Source organism: Canis lupus, chromosome 20, assembly GCF_048164855.1.
Source record: "Canis lupus baileyi chromosome 20, mCanLup2.hap1, whole genome shotgun sequence".
In the NCBI taxonomy this organism is placed as follows: domain Eukaryota; kingdom Metazoa; phylum Chordata; class Mammalia; order Carnivora; family Canidae; genus Canis; species Canis lupus.
The window spans coordinates 38,469,645-38,483,253 of record NC_132857.1 but is presented as its reverse complement, the minus strand read 5'-3'; the positions used below and the strand labels follow the sequence as shown (position 1 = coordinate 38,483,253).

Sequence of the window (13,609 nt, the reverse complement as noted above, 5' to 3'; positions counted from 1 at the left end):
TATGTTGAATGTATAAATGGGAGAGAAATTTCACAGTCATATGGTATAATGGTTAGTTTTATAAGTCAACTTAACTATCATGTCTAATTATTCAATCCAACATTAATATAGGTGTTGCTGTTACATCTACATTTTATAGATGTGCTTAATATCTAAAATCAGTAGATTTAAAGGAGATTATGCTTGATAATGTGAGTAGTCCTCATTCAGTCAATCCTTAAGAGAAACATTGAGATTTCTATAAGAAGAAATTTTTCCTGAAGACAAAAGCATCCGCTCCTGCCCAAGAGTTTACAGCCTGCCAAATTGGTTTACTGATTCAGATTGGACAGTCCACACAATCATGAAGTCAATTTCTTTAAGTAATATACCCATATATCTAAATGGTTGTGTTTCTATGGAGAAAATTGATTTATTCAGATTTTTATATTGAAAACTGTTTTGAGGAACAGCATCTTAAGGATGAGTTTTCTGCATTGGTTCTGGGCTTTTTGGAATTACCTAATCTGATCAGATTTTAAGGCAGTAATGACTATTTCCAGTGGTAAAGAGAACACTATTTGATACTCCTAATCAAATACTTCTAAAAGATACGTTTCTGGGTGACTGTATATTTGATACCTTAGGTATTTTTGTCAAACTGATGAGTATAATGAGATTAGTTGCTTCTAAAAGTGGGGGATATAGAGGATAAGTTTGGGACTTAAAATTCCCAGCTTAAGCTTTGCATAAATGACCTGAAAATTTCTGTGAACAGCAACAACAAAACAACAAAAAACACATCTTATCTCCTGTATCTGTAGGGTGGATATTTCTGAAAAGCATATTCAGATTCTTACCTTATTAGTGACTGAATCACACCAGGAATTGAATTCCCAACCTCTAAGGATTCCTGTTAAAGTAAAGACATTGATTGGGAGAAAAATGGGGTCAGGAACAAAGTATTTCATATGGGACTACTAAGGAGAGCATCTGGATTCAGTTTTGAAGCTCAAGGAGTTAGAAGGGGCTCTAACAATTTGATTGGTTGGGTGGGTGAAACATGGAGCAAAAGGTGGCATACACTAAATGAGGTTGAAATGCCAAAACAGTCTTGGAATACTTTTGAAAAGATCCGAAGGTTTAGGGAGATTGTAGTGATAGAGTGGATTTATCATGTAAGACCTGGTCTCTCATTCTGGAAGGATCCACAAGACCATACATACTTTCACCATTTTTGTGAAAAGTAAATTTGTGAAGGGTGCCCTAGCATTCTTGAAGACTACTGTAGTTGCTCTCCTCTGTCGGTCAGAAATTACAATGGAAAGTGTTCCTTCTGATTTGGGATTATTAAATGTGGTGAGAGACTGTTAGATGCCAATGGCAGCACTTAATTGCCAAAATCATTTAAATGCCAAAGGCAAGCATGATGGCCTTAAAAGACAGACAGTCAAAGCAACAACCAAAAGTCTGATTCACAGAGACCAAAAATGTTGTCCAGTTGATCTTGATGTTTCTAGAAGAAAAACAGATTTATAATCTAAAGCAATTCGTACTTGATCTTTATAGACAGAACAGAAGTCTAACTTGAATCACCGAAACAGTCACAGACTCAGTCAGTTCCTACACTGGATCCAGTTTACAGACCCAAAGCCCCTCGAGTAAAGGTAGGGGGAGGCTGAATACACTTCAGGAAGAATCCTACTTCCCTAAAATTAATATTGATAATTTATAATCCTGATCATACTGATAATCTTCGTCTCAGCATTCCCCAAAGGGACCTGCAACCTTTAATTAGGTAGGATTACTATTCATAAGGGAAGAAGAAACTGTCAGACTTTTTTGGGGATTACTGGACACTACATCTGAACTGACATTAATTTCAGGAGACCCAGAGCATAAGTATGATCTACCAATCAGTATTGGTTATTTCCACAGTCACCGTTTGCAGAATCCCTGTGTTGTTCATAGTAGCCTCTTATGATCCTCTGTATTTCTGTGTTATCAGCTGTAGAGTCTCCTCTTTCTAATTTTATTTATTTGAGCCTTTTTTTTTTTTTTTTGGTACACTCTAGGTAAAGGTTTGTCAATTTTATTTATCTTTTAAAAATATTTGTTTTGGGGTGTCTGGGTGGCTCAGTCATTAAGCATCTGTCTTTGGGGCTCAGGTCATGATCCAGGGTCCTGGGATGGAGCCCCAATCAGCAGGTTCCTTGCTCAGTGGGAAGTCTGCTTCTCTCTTTCTCTTTCCCTCTGCCCCTCCTCCCTGCTCATTCTCTCCCTCAAATAAATAAAATCTATAAAAAAAAAGTTTGTTTTGAAATCTTTTTTCTTTCTTTCTTTTCTTTCTTTCTTTCTTTCTTTCTTTCTTTCTTTCTTTCTTTCTTTCTTTTTTCTTTCCTTCTTTTCTCTATATTTTGTTTATTTCTATTCTGATCTTTGTTATTTCTTTCCTTGTGCCAACTTTGGGTCAATGTATTCTTTTTCTGTTTCTGTGAAGTGTAAAGGTGGGTTGTTTATTTGAGATCTTTCTTTTTCCTTAAAGTCGATGTTTATTGTTATAAACTTCTCTCTTAGAACTGCTTTTGCTGTATCCTGTAGGTTTTGGTATATTGTGCTTCCATTTTTATTTATCCCACAATATTTTTTGGGTTTCCTTTTGATTTCTTCTTTGATCCATTGGGTTATTCCAGGGTCTGGTTTGTTGTTGTTGTTGTTTTTTAATTTTCATATATTGTGAGTTTTCCTCCTGTTACTGATTTCTAGTTTCATGCTATTTAATTAAAAAAATACCTTTGTTTTTAATTTATTTAATTTTACTTTTTAAAATTTTTATTTCAATTCCAGTTAACATACAGTGTATTATTGGTTTCAGGTGTACAATATAGTGATTAAAAATGATATTTGATATGATTTCAGTGTTATTAAATTTGTTAAGATTTCTTTTGTGGCTTACCACGTGACCTTTCTAGAGAATTTTCTATTTGCGCTTAGGGATGTATATTCTGCTGCTGTGGAATAGAATGTTCTCAATGTCTCCTAGGTTGGTCTGGTCCTAAGTGTAGTTCAGCTCCAATGTTTTCCTATTTATATTTTGCCTGGATAATCTATGCATTATGAAATTAGGGTTTGTAAGTCCTCTATTATTGCATCTCTGTCTCTTTCCCTCTTCAGTTAACTTTTGACTTACATTATTTAGGTTCTGTGATTGGATACTATATATTTACAATTGTAAATTAAGATATATCTACGTTTATCTTTACAATACAACTTTTCTTGTCTTTTTATAGATTTTAACTTAATATCTATTTTGTCTGATATCAGTGTAGCTAGCCCTGCTCTCTTTTGGTTTCTACTTGTATGGTTTTTATCTTTTTTTCCATTCCTTTACTTTCAGTTTCTGTGTGTTCTTTTTTTCTTATCTTTTTTTTTTTTTTTAAGATTTTATTTATTTTTGAGAGACAGAGAGGCAGAGACATAGGCAGAGGGAGAAGCAGGCTCCCTGGGAGCCTACTGTGGGCCTCTATCCCAGGGCCCCAGGATCACAACCTGAGCCAATGACAGACACTCAACCACTGAGTCACCCAGGTGTCCCTTTTCTGTGTGTTCTTAAAGATAAAGTGAATTTCAGGCAGCATGTATATATAGCAGATAGTTGGGTCATGGGGTTTTTTTGTGTGTGTGGTTTTTGTTTGTTTGTTTGTTTTTATCTTCCTGGCCACTCTGTGTGTTTCAACTGCAGAAATTTATCCATTTACATGTAAAAAAAATATTGGTAGGTAAAAATTTACTATTGCCATTTTTTAAAAATTGATTTGCAGTTCTTTTGTTCCTTTCTTCCTCTCTTGCTGTCTTCCTTTTGATTTGATAATTTTTGGAGTCATATGCTTTGATTCCTTTCTTCTCTTTTGTGTATCTCCTATAGGTTTTTGCTTTGTGGTTATGAAGCTTACAAAAAACATCCTAATGTTCTAATAGTCTGTTTTAAATTGTTAACAACTTAGTTTTAATGATATACAAACACTATATTTTTGCTCCCCCCAATATTTTGTTTTTGATATCACAATTTATAGATTTTTATATTGTTTAACTATTAACAAAATACCATAGCTATAGTTATTTTAAATCATTTTGTCTTTTAGTCTTTCTAAAAGTAATTTTTATGATATCATTATAATATCAGTATTTTGAATTTGGATATATATTTACCTGCACCATTGAGTAATATACTTTCATATATTTTCACGTTACTACCTAGCATGCAGTTGTAGGCTTCTTACAGATATTCTTCATCAGGGTGATGATTTTCCCTTTAATTTCTTTTTCTGAGAATTTTTATCATAAATAGGTATTGGATTTTTAAATTGTTTTTCCTCTTAATTAACATAATTTTCAGTTTTTTTAAAGCTTTTTTGATATAGTAGATTATATTGTACAATTTTGAAATGTTTAACCAACCTTAAAACCTAAAATAATCTTACTTTATCATGGTATATAATTCTTTATAACATTTTTATTTTATTTGCTAATATTCTGTTTGCTATCTTGCATCTAGCATCATGAGAATTATTGGTCTATAGTCTATATGTTATGGATCACAGGGGAGAGTTGCCTTTGTTTACATTTGGTACCAGAGTAATAATAGTCTAATAAAAGGAGTTGGGTAGTGTTCCCTTATCTTCTGTTTTCTGGAAGAGGATATATAAATTTAGTTAATTTTTCTTTAAATGTTTGGTAAAACATATGGCTTTTGCTCTCTGGCAAAAACATATGTGCTTAGAGATTTATGTTTTGGGAATTTTTAAATTATTAATTTAATTTCTCTGGTGGATGTAGGGCCTTTTAGATAGTTTATTTCATTTTCTTTGAGTCTTGGTAGTTTGTGGTCTTTGAGGAATTGATCCATTTCTTCTAAGTTGTCAATTTATGAGTGCAAAGTTGTGTCACATATTCCTCTTTTTAATGGCTGCAGGATCTCTAGTGATGTTCTCCATTTTATCCTGATAGTTGCAATTTTTGTCTTTTCTCTTTTTATATCTGTCAGTCATGTTAGAAATTTATCAATTTTACTGATTTATTTCAAAGGACCAGCTTTGTGTTTTATGGATCTTTCTCTGTTGTTTCACTATTTTGAATTTTATTGATTTTTGTTCTTTTTTAATAATAAATTTATTTTTTATTGGTGTTCAGTTTGCCAACATACAGAATAACACCCAGTGCTCATCCCATCAAGTACCCCCCTCAGTGCCCGCCACCCAGTCACCCGCACCCCCTGCCCTCCTCCCCTTCCACCACCCCTAGTTTGTTTCCCAGAGTTAGGAGTCTTCCATATTCTGTCTCCCTTTCTGATACTTCCTACCCATTCATTCATTTGGGGAATATAAGTAATAGGGAAAGGGAATAGAGGGGAAGGGAGAAGAAATGACTTTTGTTCTTTGTTAATTCATTCCTCCTGCTGGTTTTGAGTTTATTTTTCTTTCTCTAAAGTGCCTTGTTGTAGGGAATAAGATTATTCATTTGGTAACTTTCTTTATTTATCATGTAAATATTTCCATAAATTTATTTCTCATCACTGCTTTAGAGCATACTCTATGTTTTGGTGTGCTTTTTTTTTTCCCCCATTCAATTTTTGTATTTTTAAATTTCTTTTGAGCCCCATGGATTATTTAGAAGTGTGTGGGTTTTTTTTTTTTAAAGATTTTATTCATTTATTCATGAGAGACACAGAGAAAGGCAGAGACATAGGCGGAGGGAAAAGCAGACTCCCTTGCAGGGACCTGGGATCATGCCCTGAGCCCAAGGCAGACAGACGCTCAACCACTGAGTCACCCAGGTGCCCTAGAAATGTGTTTTTTAAAGAAATTCCTACATTCTTATATTTTCCTGTTCTCATTCTATTATTTATTTCTAGCTTGATTTTGTTATGGCCAGAGAACACACTATGTAAGATTTAAATTCTTTTGAATTGATTGAAGTCTTTTTATGACCTAGGATATAGTTTATCTTGGTGAACATTCCATGGGTCCTTGAAAAATGTGTATTCTGCTATTGTTGGTTGGTGTGTTTTTATACATCAGTCTGTTTGTTGGCTATGTTGTTCCAGTCTATATTCTTGCCAATTTTCTGTCTAATAGTTTTATTATTTGCTAAGAGGTGAGTGTTGAAGTCACCAACTGTAATCATGCCTCTTTTTCATTATAGCATTATCAGTTGTCACCTCATGTATTTTGGGTCTCCATTTTTGGGTATATACACACTTAAGATTGTTATATTTTTTTGGTGTGGGGTGGATTAATCTATTTATCTTTTTATCTTTAGTAATGCTCCTTCTCCCCCAAGGTTACTTTATTAGGTATTGATACGTCTCCCCCTGCCCTTTTTTTTTCCCCCTGCCTTTTTTTAATTAATGTTTGCATGTATATCTTTTTCCATCCTTTTAAATTTAGTCTATCTATATCTTTGAATTTGAAGTGAATTAGTTTTAAGTAACGCTGAATGTGAGATTTGTCTTTTTCCCTCAGTTTATTAGAATGATATGCGGAGACTTTTAATAGTGACAAATGGATGTGGATGTGCTTTCCCTGTCCCTCTCTGCCAAATACAACTGAAAACCCTAATAAGACTAGGCTAGTAAGTTATGTTATATTTTGTTTATCAACCCCACCAATCTTTGTTATTTAATTGGTATATTTAGAACATTTACTTTTTGGGTAATTATTGCTTAAGTCTGGTACTTGATTATTTGCTTCTTGTGGTTCTTCTTCTTCTGTTTCACTTTTCTTGCCTTTTATGGGCTATTTATGTTGTCTAAATTGTGTGAATGTTAGCTGTTTTTAGATGTAAATCTTCATATAATTTTTGTGGTGGTTGCCATCTGTATTAAAATACACATATATGACTGTTTCATGTATAATTTTATCAGTTATAGAATTTGTGACAGTTTTTATCTTTCAGCACTTAAAAAAAATCAGCTTACTTTCTCTTGGCCTCCATGATTTTATATGAGAAGTCCACTATCATTTAAATTTGTGTTCTTCTATGGGCAATGTATTGCTTCTCTCTGGTTGCTTTCAAGATTCTCCTGTCTTTAAGCTTTTAAAAGTTTAGATATGATATATCCTGGCAAATATTTCCTTTAGTTTATCTTGATTAGTGTTTATTCAGCTTCTGGGATTTATAGGTTATGTCTTCCACCAAATTTGGAGGGTTTTTTTGTTATTTCTTCAAATCAACCAGCCCCAGTCTCTTACAAAATATCATGAAAATATGAACATTAGACCTTTTGTTTTTATACCACAAGTCCTGGAGGCTCCGTCCATTTTTTTTTCCAGTCCTTATTCTCTGTGATATTCAGATTGGGTGAATCCTATTGTTTTCATTTTTAAGCTGATTGAATCTATCTTTTGTCACCTCTATTATTCAGGCCATCCAGTTAGTTTCTTTCTATATTGTATTTTTCAATTCTAAAATTACTATTTAATTCCTTTTAGAAATAATTTCTAGTTCCTTGCAGAGGAACTAGAAAATTTGTTTAAAAAGAATTGTAATGGTTGAAAGAGTTTTATTAGGGATATTTAAAAATTCTTGTCAGATAATCCCAATATTTGATTTAACTTTGTGTTCATATCATTTGGTTGTCTTTTCATATTGAAGTTGTGATTTTCTTGGTTGTTGGTATAAGATGTGATTTTTGTTTTTGCTTTATTTTGTTTTTATTTTAATTTGCCCTGGACATTTTTACGTATCATGTTAGGAGACTGGATATCATGTCTTTTATTTTGTCAGTATTCTTCTGTTTAGGTTTAACATGCTGGTGTTCATCTATTTTATGGGCTGTGGTTCAATGTCAGTTTAATTTTCAGAGTCTTAATGGTGTTATTCTGGTCTGTTTAGTTAATCTACTGCCACTTCCCCAGGTCTGGCAGCAGAATGTCTTCAGTGAAGGAGCAAGTGTGGTAGGATCTAACCACTGTCCACTCCTCTTCTCACCCTCTACTGTTCTGGTGTTTCTGGAAGAGGAAGAAGAGTTTATAACCCTCAGAGAAAAAGAGGCTTCCCAACCCAGGTTACTCTCTTCAGTTAATTCTCTCATCTGTCTTCTTTTTACATCAGTATTTCTTATAGGAAAAGGAAATGTTTCATGCCCTACAAGGGAGAGTGCCTCCACTGGTAGCTTACTTCTCCAGAGATCTCAAATAGCTCTCCTTGTTGATGGTGTTTTCCAGCTCACTTGATGTTGTCAGAGGATCTCTCTCATGTCTAGGGGAAGAATGAACTACTTTTGGTTGCTAGGTCAGACATGAGTACATGCTGGGTCTGAATGGACTTCCTCCGTTGGGTAGGAAGATGCTAGATGCCTGCCACTGTGCTATTCGTCTCATTCTGGGGTCCCAAACCAGATCACGTTCTTCTTACCACCTCTCAGAGTTCTTTTTTATTGTTTCTTGAGCCATTTACAAGATTTTCAGTTGTGCTTAGCAGAGTAGGGCAGGGAAAGCAGATGAACACCTTTTCCCCCATCAGAAGCCTCTGGATATGATTTCTAATAAACTCAAGGGTAGAGGGCAAATCTCACATTCAGTGTGAATGAGTGCAATGTAAAGGAGTCTTTAATATCAAGCTTTTCTGTGATAGGAGAAATGTTTAAAATATTTTGTGTATGGTAGGATATTATTCCTGAGATATATTTATTAAATTTTCCACTTATTGAAAGCCTAGGGTAGTTTAAACATGGCTCTGATTTCAAGATTTCCATATATGGTGATGATGTAGGCTCTGGTGTTTATACCTTCACATAGAAGAGAAATTTGTATTGTTACTCTGCCTCAGGAATGTTGTCACTCTCATGCCAGAACTTAAGGACTTTCAGTGATATAGAACAGTAATGAAATTGGAATCAAAGAAAAATTATGAGGTGACTTTTAATTAATAATTGCACATTTGTTAAGGTATTAGAGAAAGAGAATGAAGCCATACCAACACTCTAAACTTAGAGGGTGAAAACCAGCCAAAGACAGGCAGACAGAAGAAAGAAATGTGTGTGATAAGGGAGCTGCTGGATAGCAAGGCTATCCATGCCCCTGGTAGCAAGGCTTTGGGATAGAGTACCAATCACCAGTTTTTCATGTGGTAGATTTTGATCAGGGCAAACAGTGAAAAATATCTCCACAACTGTTATCATAGTTAGGGCCACAATAAACAAGGTTGACTTAAAAAAAAATAACCTCTTTGGGTTCATGGAGAGCCACCTTAAATCATAAGAAAGTCCCGACCCTGAAAAATCAGAAAATTTGTCTATTTAAAATAGTTTCTCTATAGAATCAAGAAAATAATTAGGCTATTTCTGATTTGTATACTCACACATACAAAAAAACATGTACAAAATTGGCAGTAGCCATGAAGAAGCAATAGAATGAGATTTCTAGAAATGAATAAGTAAAGCTAAGTAAAATGAAAAATAGTTTGGATACTGTAGAAAATCAAACAATAACTATAGACTCTGGATTCTGAAGGCCTAAGATGCATGCATTTGCTCCAACACTCACATGTTGACTGATGTAGAAGCAAGAAAGGCAGGCAGAAGTGGAGGGAGAGATGGAGAGGACAGGCACAGAGACAGAAAGAGATATAATTGTGGTATAAATCTTAACAGGTTGGGAGAAGTTTTGTTTTGTTTGTTACATTCTTTTCTTTTTCACCTTCTACAAATGAGCTAACCCTAACAGTTTGTTGAATTAGGGCAATGAAGGTACTTGAAAGTGCAAGAGCAGGAAGAGGGCATGCCAGGATAAGTAGAGGAGGTCCAGAAAAAAAGGCTATAGGGAAAGAGATTATTCACTGAAATAATAAAGGAGAAAGATTTTGTGTCAGTCAGGGTCTAATCAGGAAAAGAAAATCCACTTTCAAAGTTTACAGCAGATGCAGTTTACTGCAAGAGTTGGTTGCACCTATGATAGAGAAGTTAAGGAGCAAAATAGATCACACTAATAACAGACTTCCAACATCAGGAAACACAGTGCTTTCAGGCAGAGAGACGGAGCAAGAAGGTGATTTCCCAGAACCCACATACCATATAGTAGAAGATGGAACAATTGCAAGCCTGCCCAGTAGGAGGTGAAGGAACTAAGGAGAGGTAGCCACTGAAAAAGAAAGTGCTTGAATCCAAATAATATCGTGGAGCAAAGAATGGCAACATGGACTGTATTTAGCATTGGCTAAGTGATGGAAGGATTCAAGGATGCTAATGAAGGTGCTGTTAAAAATTTGTCATCATTTATTCAGACTGCATAGAGAATTGGTTGACTTAAAAAATGAAAAAAAAAGATTAAAAGAGAAAGAGAAAAAAACAGTTAATGTGTACATCATATCAAATGTGACTTTGGGTATAGTTCACTGGAGTGGCTCAGATAGGAATCAGATTCCTAGAGGTTCAAGTGGGTATAGGTTGCATCATATAGGCTGTAGATGACCACCAGTTGATCCAGAAATTAGAAATAAATGCAAGATGAGAATAAAGAGTGATTGGGAGTAGTTATAGGAAAGTGAGTTATTTTTTTGTTGTTCAGTATAGTAAAAGTTGTACCTACATTCAGAAAATTAAAGGAAAGGACAAGTTTCCACTGACAGGTAATTAAGATAATTATTTATAATTCTGTTTAAAAAGTGGTTTCAGTCACCTGTCTACACACCCTTTATTTTGAATCAGCTGATTTTAAATGCTAACATCAAATTAGTAGTATCGAAATCAAGATATTTTAAGACCTTATAGAAATTTTGCATGTATAGCCTTGACAACTTTATCTTTAAACATCCCACCAAGAACATCATGCTAATCCCTGGGAACATTTCCAAGCACAGTCTTACAATAGCAATTTTGAAAACTGGGAAACAAAATTTTCTACTCACGATGACGGCAATGTGTTGTCAAAGAGGATAAAAGCAAATGATGTACAGGTGACTTTAGCATAGACAACCATCTGGGAAATAGTCCAAAGGACAGGTCCTGAAAAGACACATAGCATTGGCAATGGACTGGGTAGATAATCATGTAAGCTTTGTGGTTCTATACCACTTACAATTTAGAGCAACTCAAGGGAGAAAACTCTAACAAGGAAACCACTGCAATAATTGAGCCATAATTATTAGCATTTTAAAGAGAACATTAAAATTAAACTCAGTGTACTGTATCTGTTCTCCTTAAAAATGGGATACCCTGTGGAGAGAAAGAACTCTGAGTAAAAGTCATCCCGATTATAATGAAAACAAAGTAATATTGGAAACCTGGAGGTCAGGTGAGGTGTAGGAAGGTCATCTTACTTCAATATTTTGATACAATTTAGAAGACTGGGCTATTTCTTGTCCAGAAACTCACTCACAACATTTGGAAAGAGTGAGTCATATTTAAATTTCTTGGGATGCATTCTGTATTAGTCAGCTTGGGCTGCCATAACAGAATACCATAGACTAGTGGCATAAACAGCAAACATTTATTTCTCACACATTAGAAGGCTGGAAGTCCAAGATCAAGATGCCAGTCAGTCTGGTTCCTGGTGAGAGCTTTCTTCCTGACTCGCTGATGGCCTTCTCACATGTCCTCACATGTCAGAGATAGAGACAGAGACAGAGAGAGAGACAGAAACTTCTTATAAGGTCGCCAATCCTATCAGATTAGGAGTCCACCCATATCATACTACTTGACCTAATTACAACCTAAAAGCCCTATCTCCAAATTTGGGTGTTAGAGCTTCAATATACCAATTTTGGGGTGATGCAGTTAATTCCATGGCACATTCTAGTAGTTTATTTGAGTCAAAGTCCTTAGCGTAGCCTTTGGAGCGTATTATGTATGGCCTGGGCTCTAGGCCAATTCTCTAACATTTCTGTCCACTTGATATAAGCATCCTAAGCACTTGCACTTTCTTGAAATGCTAAATATAGTCTTTCCTGGGGCCTATATATGCAGTGCTTCCTCTGCCTACTTACATACTACTTCTGTGCTTGGCTTCAACTCTTCAGTCAGATCTCTGCTCAAATGTTGCCACCTTCAATTTTTTAGGTATTTATTGTATACTTTCATCAATAGATTATAAATTCAGTAAGGAGAGACACTGTTTTGTACCTATTTATTGTATGGTGAGTACTAAATAAATGTTGAATAAGTAAATGGATCTTGAACCAAGTTAAGAATTTAAAAAAGCTTGGGAACCAACTCTATTTTCATTGCATGCCAAGAAGGAACTGAATATCTAGCCTTCTTCTCATTTGTTTATAAATAAGATATCTTGGACCTCGGCAGCCCGGGTGGCTCAGCAGTTTAGTGCTGCCTTCAGCCCAGGGCATGATGCTGGGGTCCTGGGATCGAGTCCCACGTCAGGCTCCCTGCATGGAGCCTTCTTCTCCCTCTGCCTGTGTCTCTGCCTCTCTGTGTCTCTCATAAATAAATAAATAAATGAAGTCGTTAAAAAAAAAAAAAAGATATCTTGGATCTGAGAGTCACTCATGAAGAAGGGTATCCTTTCTCCCTCTCTGGTTTTCCTATTCCAGCACACATTCATGAATACACATATCTAACTCCTTTTTAGATAACCAGTGTGATCAGTGAACCATTGGGATCCACATTACTACTGACTCACATCTCCAGTCTGGAGTATGCTTTCTCAAAAGCACTATGGGATGGCATTGTAAAAGGAGTCTCTCAGAGGGAGTCAACACTTACAGTCTCATCTCAGGAAATCCAAAATTTATTATAACAGTTAAAAAACAAAAACAAAATGTTAAAAACAACTCAATAATCTTGGTTGTAAGAAAGCATAATTTGATTGTAGACTTGTTTAAGTAAAAAGTAATTTACTGGAAACCTGTTAGCAAAGTTGAATCCACTGATGATCCCTCCTATCCTCTTTGAATGGTATCAACATTCTCAATGACAGCAGAGAGCAGTAAGAACAATCAAGGTAGCAGGTTAACGTAATTATAGAAGCCCCAGGCAATTCACACCAGCCCTTCTACCAAAGGAATGGCTCTGTCTTCCCCAATCCTAGCATTCGTTTCCTATGCTACGGGGGCCACCAGATAGAACATGAGACCATATACACAGGTGACACTATGCTATTTAAAGTATCAGAATACAGTAACTATTCTGTGTGTGTGTGTGTGTGTGTGTGTGAGAGAGAGAGAGAGAGAGAGAGAGAGAGAGAGAGAAGCAAGAGAGAAGCAGACTTCCTGCTGAGCAGTGAGCCCAGTGCAGGGTTGATCCCTCAAGCCCAGGACCCTCTGAGATCATGACCTGAGCCAAAGGCAGACACTTAGCTGATTGAGTCACTAGGTGTCCCTGAATTCAGTAACCATTCTTAACTTGCAAATTCAGCATACTAACTTTTATTTACAATCTAAAGATCATCTCTTGTCATTTCTTGCTTCTCATTCCTCAAAACACACAAACAACTTTTCACAATCTCTTAAACCTCCATAATCATGAAATACAGGCAGCTGAACCCAAACATGCTGTTTATTTCAGTTGCATGTGGCATATCTTTTTATAATATATTTGGCATGAGAAGGCAGTTATAAAAATGCTCACTTGGAATATCCTTTTTCAATTTAACCAAGTTGAGTCCCATTTGAATAGAAT

At 35.4% G+C, this 13,609-nt stretch overlaps 1 long non-coding RNA gene across 1 annotated transcript in view; it reads right to left on the bottom strand.

Annotated features, from left to right (window-relative positions):
* LOC140611883 (uncharacterized) overlaps positions 1-12,230 on the bottom strand; it is a 33,879-nt gene extending 21,649 nt beyond the window's left edge. Inside the window, exons 1-3 of the long non-coding RNA XR_012013160.1 lie at positions 11,477-12,230; positions 10,885-10,981; positions 840-892 (exon numbers count right to left, since the gene is read on the bottom strand). This is a non-coding gene — a long non-coding RNA (uncharacterized lncRNA). The remainder of the gene's footprint in view (positions 1-839; positions 893-10,884; positions 10,982-11,476) is intronic.
* Between the last annotated feature and the right edge of the window lie 1,379 nt (positions 12,231-13,609).